A 20,768-nucleotide genomic window follows, 5' to 3' on the forward strand; every position below is an offset into this window, starting at 1 on the left:
GGTTTAAGTAAATGATATAAAGAAGGTCTGTGTAAGTTTTTGAGCAAGTAATCTTAAAGACATTAAACAGCTGGTTAAACAAGTGCTGTTGTTTTAGAAAATTGTGCTATGTTATTTCTTTAAAAGCTAAACTTGGTTAATATAAAAACATCAATGTAATTGGTGCCATTAATGTGTTCATATCTTCCAGGTATACAAGTCTGTAAGGTAAAAGCTTTAGAAAGAGCATTATATCAAGCTGGTGTTCTAAAAGTGTATGGTAATTTTAGGCTTAAAAGAAAAACATGTTGGAAATTTATCATTTGTGTTCTATAACTGTACTTATTATCAATAAGTTATGTAAAGTTCCATGTTACTTTCTACACTGAGATGCAATTTAAATGTATTTTTAAGTTAATGAGAGCCTAATCTATGTAAAGGTTTTATTGCAAAAAACAAAAGTACTTTGCTACTTTTCTACAAAAGGTTAAAAGTTTTCAGCCTTTCTTTAATTCATGTTTTAGATGTGATATTATGTTGTGTTAGCTAATATTCATGTGAACTTAAGCAACAATTTATGTAGGCTTTGTAAAATGATGTTTAAAAAGGCAAAAGATCAGCTTCAGAACTATAGTATTTAAGATTTATGAAGAGCCCCACCTTACTTGAGAAAAGGCTCTATGTCCCATCTCATGTGAAAGTGACTATGAAAGAAGTAGGCTAGATTTCAGTACACTTAAAATTGTGTCCAAAAGTTGGTTTTTGTCATGATTGCCAGGATCTCAAACAGGGGATATACTCCACCAAAATTCAAGGTAGCTATTATATGAACTAAATGTTTTTACTCTTGATAATTTTATCTTGTAGTTTTCTTATAAATGATTTAAGATTGCCTGTTAATGTTTTGCAGAGGTACTGATTTAAGAGCTCACTACCTGGGTTAATTTAAGACAAGAAGTTATCACCTACAGGATAGAGAGATAGACATTAAAGTCCAGTACTCTTAGTATAAGGCTGTTGAAACTTATTTGCTGGATGTTTAAGATTAAGTTTTAAAATTAAAGTTAAATTAAAAGGGCCAAGAAAACCAATATTTGGCTCTTGCCCTCTGAGTCAGTCTGAATCAGGGAATAGGGGACTTCTCCAAAGGGCTCTGCAACTCTAGGCCACATAACCTCCTGATCAGGGAGATTAATGAGACCAGTGGAGAACAGGAAGCCAGTCAGTGCATTTGCTGTGAAGAGGAGGGTCATCAAAAAGGGAGACATCCCTGATGCTTCCGAGGGAAGCCACATGGTCAAGCAAGGCCTGGACCCATCCTAGCGCAAATGGCACTAGCAGAAGCTGCTGTGAAGTTCCCGGGGACTCCCATAACTCAGCTGACTGTTAACAATAGATTGAAACAAAAGTCAGTTTGACTTGCTTCATCTTAAACACTTAGCAAAGACAGTCAAAGCCAAAACACAGCTATTCCTGGACATTTTAATAATAATGATAGTTAAATGAAACTTCCATAAATAAGTAAACTGGAGGCTACAAAAGAGATTCTCAGACAGGAATGCCTGATAACTATCAAAAGAAACTGCCAGAGTAGTTTTTAGTTTAAGGCCCACAGATATTTCTAACCAACGCAGGTAGGCTTGATGTTTGCTAGTATGGTTATCCAGCCCTGTGTAGCAGAATTAAAGATTTTTCTATTAGACACAGAGGTCATACTAGTAAAAGGATTTTGCAGGATCAGATGGCATTAAATTATTAGACTATCTTAAAGAAAAAGACATCTGTAACCCTAAATGTTGTGTTTACATCCCTGACATTTCTGGCAATGTGACAAATATCCTTAAAGATTTACATGCTCAGATAGAAGCCATGTCCTCAGCAATATTGTCGTGGAAACAGTATCTTAACTCTTAGTTCCTGGTACTGCCTGATAGAAAACATTGTTGATCTTTGTCTTGGCCATTATACTCATTGGCATATTTCTGTGCTTTGGCATTTCTTGCTGTATCAATCTGGTTCCAGTACTAATGAACTCTTATTTCTCTTATAGACAGACCACCTATCACTCGAATGGCCCTCCAGCCTATTACTTCTCAATTGGACTTTTAGCATGGACCACTCGATAGACCCGATATTTTTAAAGGGGGACTCCAAACTGCTTGCCCCAACATCGCCCCTTTTGTCAGCCTGAAGAAGCCAGAAAGATCTTCTTCGCCCCCTTTCCTTACAGCAGTAAGGAGTTCCCAAATTAGAGGGGGGAATGAAGCCAGATTTAAAGTTAGGTAGTCAGTGTAGTTAGGTAAATCGGGTCTAATACCGAGTGAAATCTGAAATGGAGGCCATGCTGGGAATGACTCAGGGAAAACACAGGACAATTCATGGAATGTTGATGAAGTCCTGAAAAGGCCCTAGGCCAAAGTCCACCTCAAAGAAGTGTTAATGAACAGCCCCCAGCAAACTTAAAGATAGCCCATCACAAAGAAGTGTCCCACCCCTCAGGCTCTCCAACCTACATTCCATCACCAAAACTATAAAAAGGGGAGACAACAGCCCTTCCTCGGATTCCACCTCTTGGGTCCCCTTCTTCCTCCGGGAGAAGTCTTTTCTGCTGTCCTTTAATAAACTTCTAATTTCTACTCTGACCTTGCCTCGGCGTGCTTCTTTGGTGTTATTCTTCAACATCGGGGAAGCAAGGACTCGTCACCGGTCAACAGCGGTAACAATAGCATGACCAGTTAATTTGATCTAATTGAAATGTACACAATACTTCATTCAAGAACAGCAGAATATGTTTTCTTTTTAAGATTATATGAAACATCCATCAAGACAGACCACATTGTGGACCATAGAACACATCTTAACAAATTAAAAAAAATAGAAATAATACAAAGCATGTTCTCAGATAACAACAGAATTAAAATAGGAATGAATTATAGAAAGATAGCTGTAAAATATCCAAATGCTTGGGAATTTATAAATACATTTCTACACCTGTGGGTCAAAGAAGAAGTATCAAGAGAAATTTTAAAATAATATGAACTAAATGAAAATGAAAGCAACTTATCAAAAATCTGTGAGATGCAACAAAAACAATTCATAAAAGGAGTTTTATAGCCTGAAATACTCACATTAGAAAATAAGAAATATCTAAAAAAATCACAACCTGAGATTTTACTTTAGAAAACTAAATTTAAAAGAGTAGCAGAAATAGAATAAATTTAGAGTAGTCAGTAATAAAATTAAAATAGAAAATCAACAGGAATGATAGTTTTTAAAATTTGATTATTGAGAATATCAACAAAATTGATAAAATTCTAGACACTCTAACAAGGGTGGGGTGAGGATGGAGGGGAAGACACAAAGTACCAATACCAGAAGTGAAAAAGAGATCAACACTATTGATAATAAGAAAATACTGCAAAAATTATGTTCTCATAAATTTGCGAATGTAGATAAAATGAATCAATTCCTTGAAAGATAGAAATTAATAAATGTCTACCAATAAATTATTTCTCCACAGGAGAAATAGATAACCTAAATAGCTCTATACCTAATATAGAAATTTCAAAACCTCCTAAAAATGAATCACTAGACCCAGATATTTTCACTTGTAAATTCTTAAACACACACACACACACACACACACACACACACACACACGAAAGAAAGAAAGAAAGAATGCCAATTCTTCACAACTTCTTCCAGAAAATAGAAGCAGAGAGAACACTTTGCAATCCATTCTCTGAAACCAGAATTACTTTAATAGCTAAAAAAAAAAGACATTATGAAGAAAGAAAACAACAAAACAATGACTCTCATGAGCATAAATGCAAAAATCTTCAGCAAAATATCGACAGATAGAAAAAGAATAATACATCAAAAACAATGGAATTTATTCTTGGTATCTTCAGGTAATTTAGCATTTGATGATAATGTAATGTACCATCTAAGCAAGAAAAATGAGATGATGATATTGATTTATGCTGAGAAAGCATTTAATGCAGTGTGAATATATTCATGATAAAAACTCCTAATATTTGGGAATGCAAGCGAATTTTTTTTTATCTTGATTTGTTTTTTAAAAAGGAATAGCTACATCTAACATCATAATTAATGATAGCAGACAGGATGCTTTACCCCTAAGATCAGGAAAAAGACAAAGAGCTAATCTTATGTTAAACATATACAGATTGTCCTAATGTAGTACAACAAGAAAAGGAGATGTGCACAAATTGGAGCAAATATGAGAAGATTGTCAGAACTGAAATCCCAAAAGAATCTGAAAAACAAGAAACTTAAAAGCATTTCCTGGAACTAATGAAGAAGTATAGTAAAGTTACAAGATTTAGCACCAGTATACAAAACTCAATAGTTTTCTTATATTTCAACAACTGAAATTTGAAACTTTAAAAAATCACTATTTACAATAGCACCAAAAAAAAAAACTAAGTACTTAAGTATAAATGTAACAACATAGGTACAAAATCCATCCGTAGAAAACTACAAAATATTCATGAAAAAAATAAAGAGTATCTAAATAAATGGAAGATTTCTTGTTCTTGAATTGGAAGATTCATTCTTAAGATACCAGTTCCTTCCAACTTGATGTCATTATTCAACACAATCACAATCAAAATTTGAGCAAGCTGTAGATAACAAATTGATCCTGAAATTTATATGGAAAAGCAAAGGATAAAAACAAAACTAGAGGACTCATGCTATCCACATCTTAAGATTTTTATGAAGTTGCACTAATAGAGAAAAGGTAAAAGTAAAGCAGATGTAGGGTAGGCTCATCATTGTTGGAATAGAGATTTCTGACAAGGGAAGAAGTCTAGAAAGATGACATGGATCTAAATTAGATTCTGGAATAGACAAGGTTCTAGATTAGCATTGGAGACATCAGTATGAACTCGTGTTTAGTTTAATAAAATACTTATATGTAGGTGTTTACATGTGTTTAAATTCATACACATGTTTTCCTTGCTCTGTCAGCCCATAGTACAGAGGTATTGACCCTCTTGTAGCAATGAACACAATTAGCCCTAGCACATATATTTTCGTTCCTAATACCATATACAAAAAAAAAAAAAAAAGACTTCTATGACCGATTCAAGAAATGGATCAAGAGATATACAAAATGCAGCTAGACTATATTATAATGTTATAAAGTAATGCTAGAAAATAAAACATACAAACAATAGCAAGTAAAAACAAGCAAAAAACCCCAACAACAATGATGCTGCCAGGTTAAAAAGATACACGAGCTAACTTGTACTTTCAAAGGTCACAGCTAAGAAAACCTGAGCACCAACTTAATAATCTCACATTAGAAAATACTCCAAAATATAAAATATAAATATTTACAAGTCCATATTGACATAAGTGATTGAGTAAATAAATAAATTAGAAGACTAGATGAATCACACATGTAAAAGAATTCCAAATGATTCCCATAGATGGTCCCCATTCAATAAAGCAGAGCATAAATTCTCCATTCCTAAAGTGGTACTGCACATAGTGACGTCCTTCCAAAGAATACATTATGGGAAGGGAGGCGAAGATGAGGGGTAACTTTACAGTGATGTCCTGTGATCATCACTTCCTCAGCCAGGTAGGTGTTCAAGGTCCACATCAACAATGATAAGCCATACTAATAGTGTGTATGTATCCTTGAAATATCGTGATAAAATGACTATTTACTTTTCTTCTTTTTCTCTTCTCCCAAACCAGCATAGCAAGCAACCAGCCATCACAACTACATGTAGTGTGATATCCTGAATGAGATCCTAGAATAGAAAAAGGACATTCAGCAAAAACTAAGGAAACCTGAATAAAACATGAGCTTTAGTTCATAACAGCATAACAGTATTGGTTCGTTAACCAGACAAATTAAAAACTACAGTAATATAAGGCGTTAATAACAGAGAAACCTGAGTGTGGAGTACATAAGAACTCTTTGTACTCTATTATTTCTTTGTGAATTTCAAACAATTTTGAAATTAAAACGTATATATTTTTAAAAGAGCTAAAACAATGTTTACTACTTTAATTTCTATTTTTCCATACTTATGTTCTTTTTTTTTTTTTTCTCTTTCCTTTTTTTATCTTTTGGTTTGTCCCCACCCCCACCTCTCAGGACAGGAAATGGAAACAGTGGAATTAATCTGACCAAATTTTCATGAATGCAGCAGGGTGGGTCCCTGCATCGGATGTGTCCTCAGGACACTAAATACATAGTCCTAATAGAAGAGATGAATTGTAATACAATAATAATGGAGATTTTAATGTCTAAATAAATAAATAGTAAAATAAAATAAATGGATTGAAGAAGGATTGATGGAATGAAGGGAGGGGAGGGGGGAAAGGGGGTAATCCTGGGACTGAATTGGAGCAGGTTGTATTCCACACTTTTGTGATTATGTCAGGTTTAACCCAATGTTGTACATAACTAAAAAGAATTTAAGAAAAAATGTTAAAAAAGAATTCACTCAAATCTTCAGTTTGAAAAAAGGCGGGCATTCATTCTATGGCCAAATGAAAGTGTAGTTTCGAAAAGCGTTAAATCATGATATTGAACATACAGATGTAGGGGCTGGTTGTAATAATTATACTTATCTCCACATATTTTAAATGCTCAACACATTGACAAAGAAGTTTGAGTAAATAGCAAGAAACACAGGTATAGTTGAATAAAGCTCAATGCAAAGAGAACTTATATGCTAGTATTTTGTTGAGAAGTTTTGCATCTATCTTCATTAAGGATACCAACCTATAGTTTTCTTCTGTTGTTGCTGTATCATTGTATGGTTTTGGTGTCACAGTAATAAGAATTGCATAGAATGTGTTTGGAAGAATTCTCTCCTTGTCAATTTTTTGAAATAATTTCAGATGAATTGATATCAGTTCTTTAAATATTTGGTATAACTCAGCAGTGAAGCCATCTGGTCCTAAATTTCTCTTTGATGTGTGATTTTTATTATTGATGTAATCCCATTACCTATTATTGGCCTATTCAGGTTTTCTATTTCTTCATAATTAAATTTTGACAAGATGTATGTGTATAGGACTTTGTGCATTTCTTCCAGGTTATAAATTTGTTGGTATATAGTTGTTCATAATCACCTCTAATGTTCTTTTGTATTTCTGTGGTGTCAGATGTAATGTCTCCTTTTTATCTCTTATTTGAGTCTTCTTTCCTTTTTCTTCTTTAGTGTGGCTAAGGGTTGGTCAAGTTTGCTTATATATTCAAAGAATCAGTTCTTCATTTTATCAAATTTTTGTATTTTTTCTTTTTCTTTTTCAGGCTTTATCTCATTTCTGTATGTCCCTTTATTATTTCTTTCCTTCTACTTATTTGAGATTTAGGTTTTTTTTTCCAGTTCCTTGAAATGTAATGATGTGGTTTTTGTTTTGTTTTGTTTTGTTTTGAGATCTTTCTCCTTATTTGATGTATGAGTTGATCACTATAAACTTACTTCTTGATACTGCTTTTGGAGTATCACAGAAGTTTTGGTATATTGTATCTCCATTGTCACTTATTTTAATAGGTTTTTAAGTGCTCTTTATTTATTCATCAATACATTGATTTTTCAAAAAAACCCTTTTTGATTTCCATAAATTTATACATCTTTTGAAGTTTTTCTTGTAGTTGATTCCCAATTTTATTACATTACGGTCAAAAAAGATACTTGATATGACTTAAACCTTTTAAACTTTTTAAGACTTGGTTTGTGGCCCATTATATGATCTGTTCTGGAGAATGTGCCATGTGCTAATGAGTTCTGCAACTTTTGGGTGGAATGTCCCATAAATATCTATTATGTCCATTTGATCTAGGGTAAATTTCACTCTATTCTTCTTTGACTTATATTGACTCTCTGTCTGAATAATATGTTTATTACTAAAAGTGAGATATTAAAATATCCATTATTATTGTATTACAATTTATCTCTTCTATTAGGACTATTAATATTTGCTTTGTATGGTTGGGGTGCTCCAATAGTGGGTGCTTATTTATTAGAATTAGTATTTAATCTTGCTGAATTGATCCCTTATTTATGATATATGACTTTTTTTTTTTTTTACTATTTTTAATTTAAAGCCTCTCACCAGCTGCCCATGCTGATGAGATGTGCTGGGTTCAAAAGAGCTGGCTGCAACATTAAACTAAGAAAATTGTGAAGAAATCACGCAACACATGGACATGAGCTTCTCAGATGGAGAGTGGGACTGCTCTGCAAACTTAAGGGTCAGCTTCCACACTGGACAGCACCGGAAAGAAAGCATGCACCCGGAATCTCTTTATTTTTATAGGAAGGATACACAAAAGAGCTTTGGTGGAATGTTCTTCACCAAATAAGGCAGGGGATAGGGTTTCAAAAGGTGGAGTCTTGATTTGTGATGTTTTATGGTCAGCAGATTGATTGGCATCTTGGCAAACCACACCCATCTCAGGTGCTGTGTGGGATCACAGGTAGAGCGAGAGGAAAGGTGCACTTGTGTCACACGCCCAATCAATGTGCAACGCCAGACCTGTCCCCTCATATTGCTCAAATGCGCATAGCTCACACACATAGCCCATGGATGGCTCGAGGTAAAAGCCTATTTTACCTATTATAAGTCTTACTACTTCTGCTTTCTTCGGTATTTCATGTCCATGAAATATCTTATTGCATCACTTTCTGTCTATATGTAGTCTTAGAGACGAAGTAAATTTCTTATAAGCAACACATAGTCAAAGTCTTATTTTGGATTCATTCAATCTCTCATGTCCCTTAAGTTTAGCATTTAATTCATTTATATTCAAGAAATTATTGATAGGTAAGATTTTCCTACAGCCATTTTGTAGCTTTTTTTTTTCTATTATTAGTATTAGTATTAGTATTAGTAGTAGTAGTAGTAGCAGATATTGAACTCAGGGGCACTCAACCACTGAGACATATCCTTAGCCCTATTTTGTATTTTATTTGGAGACAAGTGTCTCACTAAGTTGCTTAGGGACTCCTCGCTAAGTTGCTGAGGCTGGCTTGAACTTGCAATCCTCCTGCCTCTGCCTTCCAAGCCGCTGGGATTACAGGCATGTGCCCATGCCCTGCCTTGTTACTTGTTTTCTAGTTGTATTGTAGTTCCTCTCTTTTATTTTTCTCATTTTTTACACTTCCTTTATGAGTAAGTGATTTACTTTAGTAGTGTGTTTTGATTCTTTCCTTGTTATTTTGGTTTGTCTAGTATAGATTTTTGCTTTGTGGTTACCAGGAGGCTTAAAAAATTAATTTTGATTATAAAAACTATTTTGAAATGACAGCCAACTTACCATGATTGTAAGAATAAGAAAAAATAAAGAAAAGTTACTAATTAAAAACTATACTTGCACTCTATTTCTCCTCACATTTTGAATTCTTGATGTTCATTTTCACATCTTTCTATATTACCTATTAGTTGACATATTAATGAAGTCAATATTATTTTTAATTGTTTTTCTTTTTAATCTCCATGATAAAGAAATAAATGACTTATGTAACATTTGTACAGTATTAGAACATCCTTAATTTAACTTCTTTATTATTCTCACCAATGATTTTTACACTTTCTGATGTTTTTCTCCTAATTCATTAGCATCTCTTTTTATGAGTTTAAATAATTGCATTTATTGTAGAAGAGATGTGAATATATATTATCTCAACTTTTATGTATCTGGAAATGTTTTCATTTATTCTTCATTTATAAAGGATAGCTTTGTTGGATACACTATTCTTGATTGAGAAGTTTTCTTTATTCAATACATGAAAAACTCATCCTAATCTCTTTTAGGCTGAAAGATTTTTTTCTTCATGAAAAGTCTGCTGTGAGGTAGATCAGAACACCCTTCTGTGTTACTACTTTTTCTCTGGCTGTACTGAGAATCTCCTTATTCTTCACCATTAACAGCTTCATTATAATATGTCTTGGAGTAGACAAGTTAAATCTTACTGACAGGTGATCTTTGACTTTTCTGTGCCTGTATATTTACATCCTTCTCTAGATTTGGGAAGTTTGCTATTATGATCTCCTTGACTAAGCTTTCTGCCCCTTTGATAGTCACAATCCAAAATGAAATATTTGCTAGTTTAATTCTGTCCCAAAGTTCCTGTAGGCTTTCTTCATTCCTTCTGAATATTTATTCTTCCTTTCCCTAAGTGTTTTCTAATAACCTGTCTTTAAACCAATTTGATTTATTTTATTTGATCAATTTGGCTCTTTATATTTTTCTAGCACATTTAAAAAAAATTTTCCTAGTGTATATTTTAATTCAAGAATGTGTTTGACTTTTTAAAGAAAATTTTCTACCTCTGTACTAAATTGCTGTTTTAATGACTAATTAGCATTAATCATATTAGCTAATGATTTTTAAATTAATGATTAATTTAAAAATTAATGATTTTTAATTTTTATTAAAAATTAATGTTTTTTCTCTGTGAGAAAGGAAGGAGAAGGGCTAAGAATGAAAGAAAATTAAAGAGAAAGGAAAAAAAGGGAACAAATATTATGATCCAGAAACCAGATGTGCTTTAAGCCATTATCACCTATGAGATTTTTGAATTATATAAATCATGTTAATTAATCAATGATTTAAAATTAATGATTATTTTTCAGAATTAATGATTTTTAATTTTTTTTTAAAAAAGAGAGAGTGAGAGAGGAGAGAGAGAATTTTTAATATTTATTTTTTAGTTCTCGGCGGACACAACATCTTTGTTGGTATGTGGTGCTGAGGATCGAACCCGGGCCGCACGCATGCCAGGCGAGCGCGCTACCGCTTGAGCCACATCCCCAGCCCCATGATTTTTAATTTTTATTAAAATTAATGATTTTAATTAACAATTAATTAAAATTATTTATTAATGATTAATGATTCCCCCCCCCTGTGTTTCTTGAGGCTCATTAACTTTCCTTAAAACAGTTGCATTAAAGATTCTTCATTTGAGAATTCATTCACACTGGCTACGATCTCTGATCACTTTCTGACTTTTAGTTGAGGTCATAGTTTTATGATAACTCTTAATACCTGATGTACAACATTGTTGGTCCATTGAAGGACTGGGTATTTATTCTAGTCTTCATTATTAGGCTTTGTTTGTGTCTTTCCATCAATTCTAAAGAGAGTTCTTATTTTCTGTGAGCCTGTGGTCACTTCTGGTATTTCAATATTAGATGGTGCCTTAAGTTCAGGTTTGTCATGAGTCTTCTATTGGTGTCTTATTGTTTCAGAACTAGAGGGTAATCCAAGCCCAGGTTTATCTCAAATCCAGAGTTGTGTTTTATAGCATTAACCACAAGAGTACCTATAAAAGGTAATTTATCATCCCAGACATCTCTCTGGGGCTTTATTCTGTCCAACTCTGGCCAGAATTACTATGGACAGATGAGACTCAGGTTGTTGCTCTTCTTGTGGCTACCAATGCTTCAAAGTTATGTCACACCCTGAGGCTCCATCCTACTAAGACCAACACAATACTGTAGTAGAATGACAGTTCACATTTTCATGCACTTCCTCCTGCTAAGGTACACACGTGGTCCAAGATCACTGCAACCAGGCATACATGATGCTGGCCCAAATTAAAGTACAATATAATGGATTATGTATTTCTGCCTGACTCCAGAACTGTTCCAGAGGCTCTATCCTCAGGGAGTTGCCTGAGCATGGGGATCATTAGGATCTACTCATCGGTAGGTTTCGCAGGCCTGACACTGAGTTCCGAGGCAAAGTACTCGTCTATCTACTTGTTCCTACCCTTGGCAAATGGAGCCTTGTTCCATGCTATGATACCCACAGTTTGTGTATTGTTGGTGAAGGTAGTCCCTTGGCCATTACAGTTGATACCTAGCTGGCTCATGTCTGAGTCTCATAGCTATAAGGACCAGCACGGTTTCAAAAGTGTATTCAGACCCATGTCACAACTGCCATTTATGTAAGGTGAAACAAGTGTCTATTCAACGAGGTCGCGTGTCTCTTTCCAGTGGTACAAGTCTAGAGGCTTCTTCTGTCAGCAGTGGCCTATGATAGCTATGCTACCTGGGATGGGTGACAGATGGTGGAGACTGTCCTTTGACCACTAAGGCTGATACTAGGCTGGATCATACTAGAGTGTCACCTCAGTAAGAATCTGCAGCCTGTAAGTTGGGGTATGAGTAGGGTAAAGAGTTGCTTCCAGACTGTGCAGTTCCCTACAGCTGTGACTCAAGACTACGTTAAAACTCAAGTCTGACCACTGGCTTGTGTGTTGTCACTTGATGTTGGTGCAGGTTTAGGGGAACCTTCTGTGGACTCTGGCTTATTCATAGAGGCCTTTGGTTTTTACCTGGTACTGGTTCTCATAGCAATGATCCTGATACTGATCTCTAAGATAAAGTCCTCTGCTAGCTTTGGAGTCTGGCTCCCCAGAGGATATAATCTTACTCCTCTCTCTGCTTCCTAAGGTTAGAGGAGGTGGTGGAGGGAGTTAAGTCACCTGGCTAATGCAGTTTTGGTGGATTAGTTGGTAGGTATTGGACCAGGAGTAAGAGTCATGAAGGTCTGCCTGGCAGTAAGGTTTCATAGTGGCTGGCCTGGGACTAGATTTTAAGTGGGAAACCTGATCTTAATTCCCTCTTCTTTTTCCAGACAGGAGGCGTCTCCCTCCATACTGAGACGACCTTGCTGGCACCTCTTCCCTTCCTGTCTTCATCAATGAATCTTTTTTTTTATTATTATTATGCTAATACCAGGCACTATGGTATCTCACCTGGCTTCCTTTGCTCTTCTGAAAGTAGTTTGGTGTGAGAATAGCTATTCAAACTTGTCTGTCTATAGGAGATGATTTATGGGGAGTTCCTTAACTACCAATAGCATTTTTAACACCAAGTAAAATTGCTAATTCTTGTTTTTTTTTGGTAAACTCTTACCAAGACCGATATTCAAACAAAATCACTATTAACCATATTTGTAATTATTCAAAAGACAGCACATGTGTTAAAATTTAGGAATGTAAACCATGAATTTGTTTTATAGGATACACTAGAGAGTAAATCAGGCTGAAGCTGACAACTAAAGCATGTGTTTAAATGTAAGGCACACTAAGAGTCTGCTGAATTATAGTTTAGTAATTAAATTTCTTATGGAAACACTTTTATCCTCTCTACCATAAGAATCTTATCATTTGCGGGTATCCAACTTGAGAAATGCAATTTAATGATTTACATAATTGAAAAATCTCATAGGTGCTACTGGCTTGAGGCACATCTGGTTTCTGGAGCATAAGAATATTGGTTCCCTTCTTTCCCTTTCCCTTGAATTTTCTTTCATTTTAGCCTTCTATCATAGTCCTTTCTCTCATCTTTTTTCCCCTTTCCTCCCCTTTCTTCCTCTTTTCCTCTTCTATTTTCTCCTCTTCTCTCTTTTTATCCTTTATTCTCCTCTCTCCTCTCTCCTTTCCTCCTTTCTTCTCCTCCCCTCTTCTTTTTTCTCTTGTTTCTCTTTCCACTCTTGACTATAATTTCTTCTGTGTCAGCTTTATTCTTATGAAGGCACTCTCTCTATGATGAAAATTTGGACACAAGGAATAGGGAACTTGATTATGAAAACTAAGCAAACTTAATAGAAAGAGAAGTACTTTTGATACCTTGGCATAAGTTTTAAGGGGAGATGCTAGTTTATAGGGTTGGGGTCACTCAATGATCTCTAAGCCAATTAAGGAACTCTTAAAGTTGTGTGCTGTGCTTGAAAAAACTGGGTCACATAACACTCCTGTGAGACAAGGAGAAAACAGAACCAAATGCTCCCAAATAAGGAGCTCAGGGACGGGTAGCTGGTACAATGGTAGCAATGATGATCAAAATTTTATGTATATTGAATTAAACTGAGAGCACTGTTACCACTGCATATACTAATGTAGTAGTCAATAAGGGGGCCCCAAATTCTAAACTTAAGCTCCCAGACAATGTTGATCCTGCTGGTTTGGAAACCATAGCTTGAAAACCATTGTTATGTGGTAAAGGATACCAGGCAGGGAAACACAATAGACAACAGCAGCTCAACCACCCAGTTAGGCTTTGGATGAATTGCATTATCAAAATTTTAGAAGCCTCTCCATGATAAAATTTAAATTTTGGATGAAGGCAGGATCATTCCTTCACAATTCTACACGTAACAAAAGAAATCTTAAAATCTCATGTAAAGTGAAGAAAGACCAGCGTGATTTGGGACTAGGTTTGCACTGAGAAATAAGTTACTTGCATAAAAATTGTAGATTATAAAATATCCTATGTTATACAACAAGATAAATTCTACTGTAGCTACTAATACACTTTTATGAGGAAAATACAGCTTTAGTTTATCTATATATTTTGTTATGTGTTACTAGATTGTATATATGTATATATACATATATATATTTAAATTATGCCAAAATAATTCTATACGACAATATACAATTGTAAAGTCAAAATTTTCAAGCCACAGATGATTCATATTATTTTAAATCATAGTATATAAAAATGTTCTCATACACAATAAAATTCAAATGCTTTGCCTGGTACCAAATGATTTAAAATCAATTACTAAGTGGAGGGGGTCTTAAGGTCCGTGCAGTGTCAGAGCGCCCTCCTGTGGCTATTTTGTCTGGGTTGCTTGCATTTACCAATTTGCTTGCTAGATAATGAACCCATTAAATAGATGACCTCATGATTAGATACAATAAAGTCCTCAGTCACTACCAAAACTGTAAAACAGCTGCAATTAAGAAAGCATATTATGAGATCTGTGTAAAATCTTAAGACTGTGTTATTTCTTCTGATACCATTCAGCATAAAAGTTCAATTGTAGTTGAAATGCAGTTGTTTTTGTCCACATTCAGTTTGCTAAAAGAAAGAAGTTACAAAGAAATGAGTCAACATAGGAATATATAGATTATGTCCTATTAGGGACTAGAAGAATTCAACCAATTCAAATAAATTCTACATCTTTTGTTATTGATTCGATGTTACACAAATAAATATATTTATATTTCAAGTAATAATAAAACAATCAGATTTACCAAGAAGTGAATACATGCTTATAGAAACACAAAAGCTCCAAATTATTTTTAAAATGGTAAATAATTATTCCTCTGGGGAATAAAACTAGGTGGTAGGTATTATTAAGCACCAACATTATGAAGAAGATTATAAACCAACATCTGTGCTAGAGGCAGAGATGGTGGTAAATGACACTGATTCAGGCCCTTAGAGTCATGCAGTTTAGAGGCTATCTGGCCAGGCAGACAGAGGACAAATAATTACAAGCTTAACGACTATCATATGGGAAATATAGCTGTTTCCCAAAGAGAATTATTCTCATGAGCATAGCAATGCTTCTTAGTTTTTAAAAATTAAATAATGTCTCTTGCATTATCTTCTTATATCTCTGTTTTACTCTTAATCTTTTCCACAAATTCACTCTTAATTACATGAAAATTTGTTTATCTTTAATGAACATATTTATTGAAACTCAATTCTACTTATTTAAATAGGTTTTATTCTAAAATCCATCTTGTGTGTATGAATATGGGCAGTCAAAGGACTACTTCTAAGACATAACGCCTTCTTTAGGGCTCAGGTATTTTAATGGCCAAGTCAAGCCTCAGCACCAAAAACTTAATAGCACATGCAGCAAGTTACCATTGCTATCAACCTTGAGAACCACAGAGATTTTCAGTGCTAGTAAACTAATATTTACCTGGCTGTAGAATATATTTACTCTTATGAATATATGTTTAAACCTAAAAAGTTACAGTTGCTGTTAATATAATTCTAATACATCTAGAATTGTTAAGGACAGTTTATGAAGATCTGTTTCATTTACCATTAAAGGAAACTTGGCATTTATTACCTGTTTCAAGGGAACTACTATCCTTCAAAAGAATAGCTCTTTAAAAGAGTTATTTTTCTATCACCAAGTATATCCATGCATATGCTTTATGAAGAAAATATTCATGACTTTGGAGAAAAAAATATGTGATAGATTGGCTTTCTGCAAGAAAATGGCTTTTGTTAATAGATTAGTTAACTCCAAATGCTCAAAGATCACATGACACAGAGAAGGGCATCCAATACACAGTCACAAGGTCTATGCTCCTGTGTCTGTCTTGAGCTCTTTGTTATATTCCTCTTTCATGTTGCCCACCATTTACTAATCCTAAAATTTGATAAGAGTTTTTAAAAACATATTAATAAGTAAATTTTTCTATTTTTTGAACTCCAAGAACAATCAGCAAAGAGACACAAAACGTCTCTTAGAATGCAGGAAAACAATTTACAAAGGGCAAGGGATTTTACTTTATTTGTAAGCCTATCAGTTTCATGGGCACTGGAAAAAAGTAATCTGGGTCAGAAACAAAGGATTTTATTACACACACTAGTAGCAGTAGCCAGAGTATCAGTTTTAATCATGCTCATATGTCTTATTATATATGAGGTAAAGAGGATCAAGTCATCCTGGTGAGACCAGAGATGATACTGGTATTCCAAGTCCTGGTCCAAGTCCCATTCCCCAGTGCTGAAGATTCAACACCCAAGAAATGCTGAGGCAAGAGCAAAAAGTTCTATTTAAAGGATAGAACACACACACACACACACACACACACACACACAGAGAGAGAGAGAGAGAGAGAGAGAGAGAGAGAGAGAGAGACTCCTCCACAGAGGAGGAGGTCCAAAGCTGGTGCCCCAGGGAGTGGGGATGTCCTGCCCCTTTTACAGATTTTAGATTTCCTTTGTTCTCATGCCCCTCTTCCCATTCTGCCTACATGACCCAAAAAGGTGGAGTGATCTAAGGATAGGAACCAAGCCACACAGGGGTACAGGCAGAAAGGGAGCCACCCAGGGGCTATTTATTAACAACCCCTTGAATGGAAAATCAATTCCCTAGAAGCAGGTAATTTTGGCAACAGGTTGGAGGTGGGGGAAGTGCTCTGCAAGTATTAGCGTTATTTTTCTTTGAATCAGATCCCATCTTCCTGACCCAATCATTCATTACCTATACTGACTGACCTTTTTCCCTGGCCTCAATCACCCCCTCTGATAACAGAATCCTTACTGTTGTAAAGAAAAATAGATGATGACCACTATGGCTGCCTAAGGCTGGGGATAGCGGAGGCAACATGGAGCAAACAGTTTTCCTTTTAGGAATGTTTTGGGTCAGTTGAGGGGTCCATGGAAAAGTCTGGTTTGGAAGCAATAGGTTGTAAAGTCATCTGGGAGGTGGGTGCTTCTATGAGAGAAACAAGAAGATATGTGCTGGGGATGTGGCTCAAGCGGTAGCACGCTCGCCTGGCATGCATGCGGCCTGGGTTTGACCCTCAGCACCATATACAAATAAAGATGTTATGTCTGCCAAAAACTAAAAAATAAATATTAAAATTCTCTCTCTCTCTCTCTCTCTCTCTCTCTCTCTCTCTCTCTCTCTCTCTCTCTCTCTCTTTAAAAAAAGAAGATATAAGTACTGGAATAAGATTAATACAAGAACAAATGCTGCAGCATGTGAACAAGCCAATGAGTATGATGATGATGACAGAAACTAGTAATCTTTTACCAGAAGGTGCAAGAGCTGAGAAGTTGTTCCCATAATAAGACTGGTGAGGAAATGGCTTCTATTTGAGAGTGTAAATCTTTAAGCATATTAGTTACATTGCCAGAGTTATCAGGAATGTAAACACAACACTTAGTTTTTATAATGTCACAGATGCTCTCATAAGATGTAGTTAAACTGTCTAATATCATATGATTTTTGTAAAATGCTTTTTCATTGCCATAACCTCTGTGTTTAGTGGAGATCTCTTTATTTATGTTACTTAGTGATGAACCCAGCCTAATTCATTACAAAGTCATGAAAAGTTAATTTCTGTTTTACTATAAATTACTGCAATTTCTAAACTTGGAATTCCTGCTCATGCCTTGAACTCATCTATGGGTGGCTTTCCCTGACCAGATAACAACCCTCTCTGAAACCTCAGGAGAACCTCATAAATTCTGATGTTAGGATCTGAATTTATTCCTTACCTTGAAATAGCATGCTATGTAGATCATTAACCTACTATCTGCCTTTGTATTATGCTGTCAAAATCCTGTTAGCTGTAAGTTCTCAAGATACCACCTTTGCAACTTTTTGGGCTATAAAACCTTGTTCCTGGGATGCTGGGTGGCTGGTTTCTAGCCCACATTAGGAGAGACAGCCACTGATCAACTCTTTTTGTGTACACAAATACAAGCTTGCTTTAATATGACCTAAAATTGGAGTTGGTGGTCTTTTCTTTGCATCAGGGTTCAACACTTAGGGCTAGAAAATCATACTAGCAAACAGATCAAGTGTATCTATGTAGGAGGTTAGGAAGATTTGCAGGACTTAAATTGACTTTTGACTAAAAAAACTCCTGACTCTGATAGTGTCTTTTTTAGAGGGAGAAAGGAGGGGTACTGGGGATTGAATTCAGGGGCACCCAACCACTGAACTACACCTCTATCCCTATTTTTATTTTATTTAGAGACTGAGTCTCACTGAGGTTTTTAGAATCTCAGTTTTGCTGAGGCTGGCTTTGAACTCACAATACTCCTGCCTCAACTTCCTGAGATGCTGGTATGCAACATGACACCTGGCTGATAGTCTCTTTTGATATTTATCAGGCACTCCTGTCTAAGAATCCCCCTTTTGTAGCCTCCAATCTTACTTACTCTTGGTGGGGCTAACACAAGTGTACATAGTAAGATAAATATTTTTTTTTTCTTTTAAATGCCCAGATATGGTGTACATTGGTTATAACTTGTTATGATAGGTGTTTAAGACTAAGCTGGTCAAATTGGCCTTGTTTCTATTTATTGTTAAGACTCAGGTGATTTTCCTCAGGGAACTTGAGAGCAGCCTATTAGTTTTTTTAGTGCCATTTGCCAGGATGTGTCAGGGCCTCATTGACAATGTGGCTTCCCTTGGAAGCATCAGGGACATTTCCCTCTCCAACAACCCTCCCCTTTGCAGCATGTGCACTAGTTAGTTTTCTGTTTTATATGGTCTCATTAATCCTCAATTGAGAGGTCATGTGGTCCAAAGTTGCAAAGCCCTCAGAGAAGTCCCCTTGTTCCCTGGGTTTAAGCTGACTCAGAGGGCAAGAGCCAAATATTGGCTATTACCTTTATTGGCCCTTTTACTTTCTTAACTTTAGTCTCTAAACTTTGGTCTGAAACATCCAGCAAGCCAGTTTTCTCAGTCTTAAAGTAAGAGTGCTGGGTTTCCAATTTAATGTCTATAATTTTATAGTTATTTACTCCTTCTATTTAATTGGGGTCAGTATTAGTCCTGGAAGTTAATCTTATATCCTGTCTGTCATATAGATGATGACCTATTATCTCAAATTAACTTGTTATATTAGAAGTTATACTTCTATAAGTCACTAACAGATAATAGTTATAAAGTTTATAAGGGAAATACAAAATGAAATTAAGAGTAAGAAAACATTTAGTGTGTTTAATAACTATGAACCAAGAAACATAATTTTTATCATTTCATTTACTTTAGTTTGAAGAATACCAGCTTGATAAAGTTTTCTTCTAAACCTTATACTTTAAAGACTTGTATACTTGGAAGATACATCTATTATGCCAAGAAAACAGTAACCACACCACAATTACAATGATGTTCTTATATTAACCAAATTTAGCTTCTAAAGAAAAATGTAGACTCTGTAATGTAGTGTAATACTCTAAAATAACAGTTGTTATTTAATCAGAGTTGTAAAAATCCTAATTCCCTTTAGACTAGTTTCTTTAAATAATAGAACTTAACAGACACAATAAATTATCTTAATAGATAAGATTAATGTTTTAAGAAATCCTTGTTACTTTAACACATACATTAAACTTTGGTTTATATGAGTGCATTAATATTTAACCTTAAGAAAAGCCTTGAAAGATTTTTAACTGATTGTGATACTTATATATAACCAATTTAGTTACACATAAACTTTTTGAAATTTACCCTCCATACACCTTCTGTAACTTAGACATCCTACAACTTTTTACTTTACCACAGAAAAGACCTTCTCATCCAGAAACATTTCTTTTTCCACCTACTTTTCATATTAAAATATATTTCCATACCTAGAACCTTCTTATTTCTTTCCTAGTTATTAACCCCTTTTATTAATTCACACTCTGAAAGAACTCTAATACAATTTATGCATTTAGATAAATTACTCTAATAAGATAAAATACTTTGTTTTTATAGTACTTTAGTTGAAACCCAATTGAAACATTTGTACTCTTTGTATATAGAGTTACCCCTGACAGGATCTTAATTCCTAGTAATCTTGTTTTTAGTGAAGACACAGAAATAGAAAAATCTCAAGCTTTGTTCATTTGCCCATTTATGAAAACACACATAAGGTTTAAATATATTACCTTATGGAATTTAAGAAGTTAAAAGTACTTGATTTTATATTTAGCAGTTGATGTTTTAGCAATTTAACTTTGTGAATTAATAAGATATTTCCTTCAGAAACACATTTATTATTAATTCCATTGATGTTAAATCTTATTTTCTCACTTTTAACTGTAAAAATCAAGTATCAGACAAGTGTAGTTAACAATACTAGCCTTCTCTGTTGAAAAAAAATTCTGGAAGCAATGAATATTACATTCCAGACATTTTATAGAACCCAACACTTTGTTAATTGGTCACCTGGAAAAATGTGTGAGTTAATAAGTTTAAAGACATCTTTATTCTCATTTGTTTATCTAATTTAAAT

Source organism: Spermophilus citellus, assembly GCF_964194105.1.
Source record: "Spermophilus citellus genome assembly, chromosome: 5".
In the NCBI taxonomy this organism is placed as follows: Eukaryota; Metazoa; Chordata; class Mammalia; order Rodentia; family Sciuridae; genus Spermophilus; species Spermophilus citellus.